This window comes from Spodoptera frugiperda, chromosome 15, assembly GCF_023101765.2.
Source record: "Spodoptera frugiperda isolate SF20-4 chromosome 15, AGI-APGP_CSIRO_Sfru_2.0, whole genome shotgun sequence".
NCBI lineage: Eukaryota > Metazoa > Arthropoda > Insecta > Lepidoptera > Noctuidae > Spodoptera > Spodoptera frugiperda.
In genome coordinates this window covers 15,013,764-15,026,092 of record NC_064226.1, presented here as the reverse complement: position 1 = coordinate 15,026,092, position 12,329 = coordinate 15,013,764, and the positions used below count along the sequence as shown (strand labels likewise).

The 12,329-nt window shown below is 34.7% G+C and overlaps 1 protein-coding gene across 6 annotated transcripts in view; it reads left to right on the top strand.

The window, feature by feature from the left end:
* LOC118275714 (cell adhesion molecule Dscam2) overlaps positions 1-12,329 on the top strand; it is a 133,732-nt gene that overhangs the window by 78,929 nt on the left and 42,474 nt on the right. The window lies entirely within an intron of this gene.

Below are 12,329 nucleotides of genomic sequence, written 5' to 3'. Positions count from 1 at the left end.
GAATAAAAAATGTTAGACGTAAGTGCTATTTACAGTAATTAAACCTTCAAAAATTCATACAAAGTGCCACCACAAATTGACAATCTATTTTCATAACTTCCCAATTATTACAAAAAGACCTCAATGTAAATATCAACTACCTATAATTGTACCTAAATCTAGCATACCTATTACTAGGAAACAATTATGTGTAGGCGTTTTATTTATAATCTACAGTATTTGGTTCAACGTTTTTTGTATTTAAATATAGCTCTTGAGTTTATTAATATACAGACTAGAATGGCCGATTTATTTATGCTGACCTTATGTGGTTTGGTATGGACATTAAACTAAATGACGGTGCATTTTTGTATTTTCAGACAGTAAATGTTTTATGGACGTTTTATTCATACTAGTTAGTTAATGTTGTGATACAAGACCTGCTTGTAATATGCAAATATTGTCGAATTACTTGTTAGTTTTGAGATATTGGGTAATTTTTAAGTGTATAAATTAAGTGCTGACTGAATACAAAGACTGCCTCGTTAGCCGAGTGATTGCAAGTGCGACTGCCGGGTCGAGCAAAGTATTACTGGGTGTATTTCGGTTTTTCCAAAATTTCTCAGTAGTAACATGATGTCTGAAATTGTGCCCAGTATATGGCAATAGGCTCAACCCCTATTACATGGGACTTATAGCACAAATGGTGTACATTTTATAGCGGCATTACGTACCGTAAAGTTTACCTCTGCCTACCCCTTCGGGGATAAAAGGCGTAACGTTGGGAGAAACAATATAAATGCTATCGAACACCGATATAGAAACCAAGGCTAACACGCTGTACTGTCATCTGTGTCGATGTTATAAACTCGATAGTAACTCTGCTTGTCACGCTTTCACGACAAACCCGATACGTTCACGGCTCACAGGACTGATTGTGGTTAAAATATAGAATGTTTGAATATTAGAAGGAATATTATTGATTGAGCTAGCTTCTATCTATGGCTTCGCTTGCGTTACTGTGATAAAAATTATATTGTGTTATTCTCAAATTAACCGATCTTTGTAATGAAGCTGATTTCAACCTGTTTTGTATTTTTTGTTTGACAGAATAAATAATAATAAATCGTTTATTTCAGGCAATCAATCATCAGATTAAAAGAAAAATAATAACAAAATTTTTATTACAGTTAGGTACATTTCATGAATTAATAATTTACCATATGTACGTCCCATTAAATTAAGTCATCAAAATTATATCAAATTAAAACAAGAAAATCTTTCATATTTTCAATTATACGAGTATCATAAAATACATGCAATTAGGGTTTAGCGGTTTAGTTTACTTGTCGTATTTCCGCAATAGATAATAATACATAATGTACACTTGTTCTACGAGTGACGGGAAGTGATAGTGAATAACGAAGGTGTGTGTCAAATGTCTCACCCTCGTCCCGAGCGGAGCAAACCAAATAACTAAACACATAGATGCTCAGGTAGCTGTAGTACTCACTATTATGATGATACCATACTTGCATTTTGAACTGTCTTTGTTTTTGAATAAGTGCTAAAGTCGCTTGAAAGCTAATTGTGTTGTTTCTTTAATGTACATATTTGAAATTTCTTGTTTTTTTTTTTGAGCATTTAGAGTAACTTAATTACCTTCACATTTTGTAAATAAACACGATTTAAACAAATAAGCCTAATCACCTTAATCCCGCTCCGTAACGAAGTAAAGTAAAGAAAAATAATCTTTCACAAACAATGACAAAGGTATCCGTCAAACGTCACACCCTCGTCGGGTAAATAAATAGCTGCCACCGGTCACATACAGTTTAGTTCGGCTACAGTTTTATGTAATACCGTCGTCACAGAACACAGACCCGTAATTATACCCTTATTCAGCCTTTACAGTTACATCAAAGGCAAGTTACAATAAAATTGTCTCTTGCTACGCCGTAGCAAGCTGCGTAGCAATTCGCTACGTCGTAGTAGCTTCGTAGCAAAGCAAATTAGAACTGATATAACTTGACGTAGCGCTGCTTCACGGTTTTCACCGTAGCCTTAAACTTGCGTACAAAATAGTTTGAAATTAATTTAATTTTGTCATTATTTATTGTATTCTCATTACTGACACGAAGTCAATAACGGATACGTGAAAAATCAAACCAATTTACCAAACTTTTGTAGAGATTAAAAGTCTATAATAAATGCCTAAATGACTTTTTTAAATATATGTGTTTCGAATTAAATTTCTTGTTACATAACAACCAACAATGACATAGAACAATATTTTAATTCTTCTACAACATTATTATACAATAAACAGAAAGTGTATATAAATGTCCAACATTTCAATTAACCTTCAGTTGACGTAATTAGTTAAACAACAGCGATTTATAATTTACAGTGATCGTCCGGAGCCCTTATCAATCACAGATCGGTGGTATTTCGGATCGAGGTCGGTAATATCTCTGGATCGAAACATATCTTCATTTGCGTCGGATAAATCATGCTGCCTCTATCAAACTGTGACTGGAACCCGACCTGATTGGCTGGAGGTTGGTCTGAGCGAATAATGCTGGTTTTAACCTTATTACGAACATAAAACAGACCTGAGGAGAACCACTCAAGTGTAACTAAGGATTTATTAGAGACAAAAGTATTGCTTAAATAAAATATTTTTACACTTATAAATTTTTATAAGAATGTATTTTCAAAGTCAAAAGGTACTTTTGAATGTCAAATAAAATATTTAAAATGTCAGTCAATCGACCAGTCAGTCTCCTAGCGAACCTATTTAAAATTAATCACAAAAAATACTTAAAAAGCAAAAAAATCCATAAGAAGTAAATAATAAAAAAATAATAAGAAATAATGTCACAGTTCAAACTTAATCGACCACAAAACAGTTGATATACAATTAATGTTAGATTTTAGATATATACATTTTGTTTACTTCGTTTACACTAACAATGTAGTAAACTGAACAAATCCTTAGACATTTACAAAATACTGAAATACAAAATCGCTGTACAATACAAACCATATAATCAATAGCTCCGCCTCTGAATTCCAAGTTAAATATTTTATCACGTCGACTACACTGAATGACAATAGCATATTTTATTAATAAATCGAACTTTAACAATAGTGCTAAACTAACGGAGAAGGCGTTGAGTCATGCTACTACTCATGACAATAGTCTAAAGGTTACTCTATATGTTTGTAATTATTCATAACCTATTTATATTTGACTATGAATAGAATGTAAAAATAGACAACAGATATTCAAGTTACGATGGTATCTGTTAATTCCATTGTACGAAAGTAAATCTAAAGTATAAAAGATTTAAGGATCAAAATCCTTGTTCAAACTCGTATAGTTGACGTCACGAGTAAGTTACACAACATGCAATTAGCAAGACATATCGTTTGACCTTTATCCTGAATGGTCTACGTACGCAACTTCAAGAAAATTTGAGCCCAATTAGTGCCCAAATATTCTGAAAAGGTTTCTCCGAATAAATGTGTCCCACATGAGGATAAATTTCAATCAATCATGATACTTTATGGATTTAATTTCATCCACTTATATTGACGGAGCATTGATTTAAAATGGTTTATGTATTACAGTGATTGTCGGCCCATCGCTCCGTGTAAAGAATCCAATTTATTAATATTAACAAGCTTAACGTTGTTTGTTGATTCAATAAATAATTTCCGAGATGCAGCTGATATTTTTAACTAGCTTCCGCCCGCGACTCCGTCCGCGCGGATGTCGGTCTTCGCGTGGAAGTTTTATTTCTCCATTTTGAGTAACTCTGACAATGACATCTTATAAATATCTGTTGGACCCAAATACGGCGAGGCCCATAATAATTAAGGAGATCCCTCTATTGAGCTACTGCTGTTGAGCTCGCGTTCTGTAGAATAAAACTCAAAAATAAGGATTTTTTTCTACGTATTTTTCCAGGATAAAGAGTATCCCATTTTATGCTCAGGATAGTAAGATATAATTATACCAAGTTTCATCGAAATCGAACCGTTAGTTTTCATGTGATGCCTGAACATACAGACAGACAGACAGACAGACAAAAAAAAATTTAATCACATATTTAGGTTTGGTATCGATCCAGTAACACCCCTTGCTATTTATTCTTTCAATATTTTCAATGTACAGAATTGAACCTTCTACAGATTTATTATAATATAGCTTTTGCCCGCGACTTCGTTCGCGTGGAATAGTGACTTCCGGCAAATTTTTGGTTTTAACCACATAGTTCCCGATCTCGCGGGATCTCTTCAAAAATGAGATGTGGAAGATATTCCAGGGAACTCTTCAAAAATCAACATAATGAGCTCTGCGTTTGAATTTAATAGATGTATACTCACTTAGGGCATTGAAAAAATAGTTTAAAAACGGACTTAAACTAACTTAAAACTAAAGAAAGCTACGAATTACGAATTTATAACAATTAAAAAAGAAACTATATTACAACCTATCCTCTATGCTATAATAACCAAGCTTAAACTAAATAATTTAAAAGAAACGACTTAAATCTAATCTAATTAATTTATAAATTAGACTTACAATTTTATTAAAAAAACTAACTACAGTAACTACTAATAATCGATATCAAACTAAACCTACGTTAAATAGTTTAACCAAAAAACCAGGAAAACCCAACAAATAAACTTATTAATTGACAAATACAACGAAACCAATTTAGAATATACGAAACAGCAGGACCACTACGACTGATAATACACTTTTTCTACGATAGTACCGAAGCGCTCGGCCGATACCCAACCAAATGAATGTAACGAAACCATAGCGCGATCTATTTCGATCCCAACGCCGACATCTATCGAGGATAAAGACAACTTGGATTATTTATTTATACTCCGTTCGGGCATTTTCTTTGTACTAAAAGTTTAATTATATTGATATTATTTTTTTCATACCTTTTTACTATTTATTTACTTTTTTCGATGAATTAAAACAATAACATGAACCGAAGTCGTGTAACGATCGACATAGAATTATCTATACTCCGTTAGAGCATTTTCTTTGTACTAAATGTTTTATTATATTGATATTATTTTTTTCATACCTTTTTACTATTTATTTACTTTTTTCGATAAATTAAAACAATAACATGAACCGAAGTCGTGTAACGATCGACATAGAATTATTTATAAATAATTTATTTCTTATTTTTATTTTTAACATTTTTGAAATAAAAATATATCTATGTCCTTTCATTGTAAGGTTCTAAACTATATCTGTACCAAATTTCAACCAAATCCGTCAAATAGTTGCGGAGATTAATATTTTGTATAAGCATAGAATGTTCGACGTGATTCTTTAATTTGACATAACTTTTTTATTTATGAACCGATTGAAACATGAAATCCTTAAACACTAAATGTAAATTTAAGCATCCCACAATATATTCGTGAAAACCGCATCCAACTCGGATCAGCCGTTTCTGAGATTAGCGCGCACAGACGAACAGACAAACAGACAAACAGACAAACAGACAAACAGACAAACAGACAAAAAAAAAGTTAATTACATTTTTGGGTTCGACATCGACATAGCAATAACCCCTGCTATTTTTTTTATTTTTATTTTCAATGTACAGACAGCACTTTTCTACGATTTTATTATATGTATAGATGAACGACCATTAATTAATATTTGGCGTTCGGTTTCATGTAATTAATAAGTTTAATGTCCACATTCATTTACTGGCGCGGCCTATGATACGGCGCTAGCTGTGCAGCTGTTTACTTTGATTGTTATTCGACAGTTGTGATATGAAATATAAAATTAATTCCTGAATTCATAATTATTTGCTGTACATAAAAGGAAGTAATTGGAACTGAAATTTTTAGAGCGGAATAACTTAATAAAAACCGCGTTATTTTCATTATTGAAATATACAATGAAGTCTGTAATTTCACGTGGAAAACTTATATTATTATTTTATTCTTTATTAAAAGATTACCCACACTAGGATTTTCTCATGTGTCGTGGGTGCGTTTAAAAACATACAAGTTCACATACAAATCACACCCAGACCTGAAACCACAATTTGTGGGACACGCAAAGAGTTCCGTACCGGAATCGAACCCACTACACGTGGCATGGCAGCCGGTTGCCCAGTCGGTTACCAAACTCGATTATTTTTTATCAGACCTAGATATTATTGTCATTTAGCGAAGTAATGTGAGGACGAGACCTTAAAACAGGGCGGAACGATAATGTGACGGCTGCCATAACGCATTACTGTAAGTGGTTCTCATCTTAAAGTTTTAAGATAACACTTTGGATTTACCCGTGAACATGTAATCATTGTAACTTAGCATAGATTGTCTTTTTGATGGACTATTAAGAATAAGTATGAGTGTAAAGTTATACCTTTCTACAAAGAATATTTGGGCACGTATATTACATATAGACTTATGTGAACAAAGCGTACAACGCTCAACACAAAAATGAATAAAAATTAATTAAAACGTTGGTAATCACATAATATTCGTAATAAAAAACTCGTGTCTACGAAAATGTTAATTACAAACCACAAGACAATAAAATACAAAGCAAATTGTCATCTGTCCGTCAATTTGACTAAGTTGAGAATTAGTTTTATTGGCATAATTGTGTCAACCACAGAATGAAGGGCAATAAGTATAATTCTTATAATTAACTTTGAAAAGACGACAATTACTACGATTTGATTGTTGTAACACAATTTGACGTCGACAATTAAGAGGAAATTAATAAATTGGATACAGTCGTCCCACGTAACAGTGACCACAGACGAATAAATCTCGTGCGAACCTAGTTATACATATTTTTATTTCGTTATATTTCAAAGAGACCCAATTAGTTGAACGCCTTTGTGGACTTTCCAGACGAACCACCAACATGCCTCAATTTTTTGCTTTAATTTGACGAATAATTTGATATAGAAACACTTTCATACTATTAACGCTGAGTTACAGACATTTTTCTTACCTGAAAATATAAAATATGCTACTTTCTAAAGAACTACTATTGGAAGTAAGCATAAAATGGTGTGGTCTTTCTTAGTGGAACAAAAATATTATAGGAGCTATAATATTACGTGTATTTTACTTTATAGTTGTGTGTCGGTAGGGGTGACCTTTGACTTTTGATAGTTAATCATTTTCTTATTCGTACTCAGATGAAAGAAAAACACACACCTCATTAAGACAAGTGTTAATGAAAACGTGGTACAAAGTTATTACTGCCTAACCGGTCCACCGCCTACATTCTATCAAATAAAAGATAATAAAAGCGAATTAATCTGTCGCAATATTTATTTATAGACAAATCGGAGCATATCAATGGTACCAAAACAAGGAAACTCGGTGATGTGTAATGACCTGTCACCCATTTATAACAATTGTGCTTACATGCGTACAGACAAATGTATAGGTAGCAATAATAGTGGTACTCAGTGATCCGAAGTAACAGTACATAGCAGTGAATCAACCGGACAATTGATTTACGTGCTCCGCTGAGTTACACCCTGCGACGTAGTTGGCAGTCTCTCTAAACGAGACTGATAGCAACCTGATACACTGCGGCTGTTGTGATTAATCTGCCTAATGATAGCCTGTTAATTAGTGGCTGTTGGGGCTCGGTTTATTATTACAGTTATTCTCTACCCTCTAATAATTAGGGTTAGTTCAGTAGGTGATTGACGCACGATAAATCGTCGACGATTTATTTCATGTCGTTGTTATAAATTAACTAAATAATACTGTTGTATTTAAAATGTCAGTAGGTGACAGGTTTCAAACACGAATAGGCATTATTAATACCTATTGTTATTACATTTTCAAATGTTTAAAATAAATGAAAAAGTCGACAATAGTTAAGCCCAACCACGCATCGAACCAAAACTACCAAACAGATGTATAAAAATACTCCACACATATCAAGACTACATCCCAAGAGTAATAGTGTCAAAGACGTTTGTTCTTACTCGCTCCACCTTAACCCCTGTCAAAAGTAGCGAGTCGTCAATGAGCGTCAGGATACACGTCCTGCCTCCCGGCGTCTCTCGGGGATAATAAATCTCAAAGAAACACTGTGAGCCCTCGCACTACGCACTACGCTTGTAACTTGTAAGTACCCATTCCAGTTGTCTCGTGTCTCGTGTAGGCGACGAAACTTTACGACTGTTCTGATAGGTGCAAATGGCTGCCTTGTAGTTTTAACTTTATTACGGAAATTAATTGTGAAACTAAATATTATATCTGTGGTCATAACGTTGTAGTACGTCGGTTAATGTTTACGCAGGATAAGTCACGCATACGACGGAAGATAAGTTGGCATAAACAGCCTCGTAAAAGTATTATGAATAAAGCCCACTTGACATAAACCTTTCCTCACAATATTCAGTTGTACTAAGTACCCATCACTTAACTACCGTCACATAAAAAGTGGCCTAATATTACGGAATCAAAACGTTTCGCTCGTTATCATTGAATGTCTGAAATCAGTGAGTATACGCATAATAGAGGCTCAGTACTCAATGTGCTCGCAGGACCGGACACCGGACGTTTCACACAGGCCAGCGATGTGCGCGGCTGTGAAATTATATCCGAATCACACGATTATGTGCCGGCCCCGGGTAATGAATGGTTTAGGATTAATTCATGTTTCAATTTCCTGTTCCTACTGTATGGTGAATGTGTAAAGTGTTGTTTGGTTCGTGCTATAAACTACATGTAATGCACATACTGTTAATGTTGTCTACATCTAGAGATCAAGTACATTATATTCCGTATTATAATTTTCACAGTAATTAAAACTCAATCGCAACAACTCTACTGCTGAAGGAAAGTGTTCAACAAAAACCCAGCACAATATGGTCGTGATGAGTTCACAACATAATTTCCACATGAAAAGTTTACGAGAATGCGGATATTTAGTTATTTTCGTATAGAAGACCGTCCGGCCCCGAGCGCCGCTAACGAGCCAATCCCGAAATGGAAGCGTTCACGCGTTGCCATCATGGTAGCAAAAATCAGACGTTTTTGATGTTTATACCATGGCTTTATAGCTTTATAGCCATGGTGGTTTTATGTTCCCACTCGATCGACCAGGGTGAGATATAGTCGTAATGCGTTTTATAAACATATTTCGCCAGTTTAATGATTCACCTTAAAAATAGGTCGATCGATGTATAAAATGTAGCCTTCCGAAATATTTAACAATATCACACTTATTTTTCAACTCTGTGAAGTAGCCACAGAATATTGCGGATATTGATGCTTTAATTTTGTTCACACATCGACAGTCTACAACAATATTGACTATAAACCACAGGGATATTAAACGGTGTGTTATTAAAAGTACCTACAAATAGCAAAATGGCCTGTGATTGCCCGCACACTATCAAACAAAATGACCGCAATCGTATATTAATGCTATTATCTCACAAATGGATGCTGTCCATCCCGAGGGTGCTATCCACACGCCCCGCACGACACCCGCGGGCCGCGATAGGACACCCTCTATTTATAACCAGACACTGCCATGAATTGAATATCACCTGTAAGTCTGCCGGAGACTATAAAAATACCAGGGCTTTATATTCCAAGGAAGGAAGCTGTTCGCCAATTCCATACAGGAGATTAAACGGAAAGCGAGGCGACGAATCGGCATAAAATTTGTTTCATAACTTTGTTTAGAGTTTGTAAGTATGATTTGTTGAATGTTTATCTAACAATATTGAGAATTTCACTCGACAATACGCAAACAGAAATGTAATTGCTTTATTGTTGTGAAATGGCGACTGGTTTCTATTCGTCGCGAGTTGATTAAAAGCTTGTGAACAATGTGTCGCAGGCACTTGACACCGGTCTCTTCACACGCCGCCCTCCGGCCAAAAACCAATCAAGTCATTCCCCTCGATAATCTGGCGAGTGGACAGTTCCATCGGCCCGAGCGGCGCACATCTGAGTACATATCGGCGCGCGGTCCATTAGGACGTCCCGCCAATAATTCAAGTCTGACAACTGCATTACAGGTTCCGTTCCCAGAGATAAGCGGCGGTCGGAGCTGCATACAAATGTACTTTGTGATTAAGCAAAAAGGTTTTGGCGAATGCAAATTTTTCCACTGACCTTTTTTACTCTGCGGTTGTTGAGTAATTTAAGAACTATTTTTGCTAGAGTGGTATTTTGCTGTAACACCTCGGTTTTAATTTTCAAAATGGCTTCATTTAATATAAAAGCTAGCTGGTAATAAATTGGAAAGTTCCCCCTTAATTAAGTAGGTAAAGGAAGTGGACGGCAAAATAGTGGCATTTTATGAGTGGCCTGCAATGAAAGTCAAATAAAAGAAAATAAGAGGAACGTATAAAAGTTTATTGTTTCCTTCGGCAGACAGTAATACACACCGCTGAGCACGGCCGCCCGGCCGCCCGGTCGCACGGTCGCACCAATATTTATTCAAACATAATTGGAATTGATTAAACCGTAACATGGAAAGCCAATTTGATATAAAAACAGACTTCGCTGACATAATTATATTTGTAGCTGCACTGAATCAACTATTATTGCATTGCTCGCTGTCGTCACGTGAAGTGGAATAATATCTGAAAATACCATAATTATGGATCTGTAGAGTATCATAACACTACACATTAATAGTGCACCCAACTAGACCCATAAAACAGGAGTATAAAGTTAGACAAAAGCAAAACAACTACTTATTTAAAAGGTAGACAAGAAATATTATGTCTCGAGAGTTTCTCAAATAAAATTTCTTATACTCGAAAACTTGGCAACGCTTTTAGATTTTAATTTTTCCAGTTGACGGAACAAACAAGAGCGCGGCAACTCGACTCACTAGTGCACACACTAAATTGGTAAATAAAAATTGTTTCAACGCTTTTATTCAAATTAAATTTACGAACATATTACTTCGCAAAGGTTGCTAATCAGAACTGGCCGCATGAAAGGTACACCTATTAAGTATTCTTTTTTATGTAATTCTCTAATGTAATCCGTTTAATGCAAACAATTTTCTACCTTATTTCACTCGAATTTGAGACTACATTAGCTTCTGTTTTCCTTATTACGGTCACCGATTTCCTGTTGTAAATAATTTGTGGCGGCTTTATGAATTTGTGAGACTGTTTTCTTATGTTATTATTATATTACAATCGCCGTTTTATTTCTTTGAAGGCATGTCTCTGGCCGCACGCAACACTTAATGGGCCGTGAACGTTTCACAACGTATAATTTGAGAAATAAATTAATAGTGTTGATGTGGACGTTATTCTCCAAAATACACGAGTCAACATTTCTTCACACCGGGAAAAGAAATAACAGCACAATTATTATTGCTGTCAGAAATTGCTTTGTTAAGGAAACTTGAATAATTTTATTGCATACATTATGTAATGTTGACTTCATTGTAATTTATTTATATTTGTTAAATCCTAAACGTTATTTATATTAGTTGTCGGCTCATCCATGTAGCATGTAATTAAATAAATAAACATTAACTGTAGAGTGATTTAACATTGCATTAAATTCATATAGAAAAGCGTTGGCACCAACACTACACTGATATAATAAATATATCTACCAAATGTATCCCACGTGATACGACCATTAATACTATCATTACGCCAGCCAAAATAATTGACGGCTCAATAGTTCACGTCTGAACTTGGCGCTGCTCTACCCTGCTCCCAATTTGTTCACTAACGAACAATTTAGATCGTTTAGAATACTCTCATGTTTTCAGACTTTAAGTGGAACAGTATCAAATTAAAATCTGTAGGAGGTAAGATAAATTACTTTCGTTATGACACGTGGAACGTTCTTTGGATAGACGTCCAAGAATATTTCAGAATTTCCTCATATTTCAATTAAAAGGTAGCATTATTTCTATTTTTAAAACAGTCTTTCGTGTACTAGTCCCTATCTTCAATACCAATTACATCAACAGCCTATTAGTAGCCATTGCTGACCAAAGGCCTCTTTACGCACGAAGAAGGTTTGAACATTAATCACCACGCTTGCTCAATGCGGGTTGGCGATTTCAAACTAATAAATAAAAATTATAAGCCCAGGTTTCCTCACGATGTTTTCCTTCACCGTTAGTCAGTGATGTTTAAATAATCTTAGAAAGTAGTATATGTATAACTTCGAAAAAGTCACATTAGTAATTGCTGTTAGAAGGTTTGGAACCCACATCCATGAGGAGCGTCTTAAACCTCCAGGTAACTACGACATGACTTTTAGTAATTCTAAAAGTCAAAACACATAGATACCTCGGTGATCAA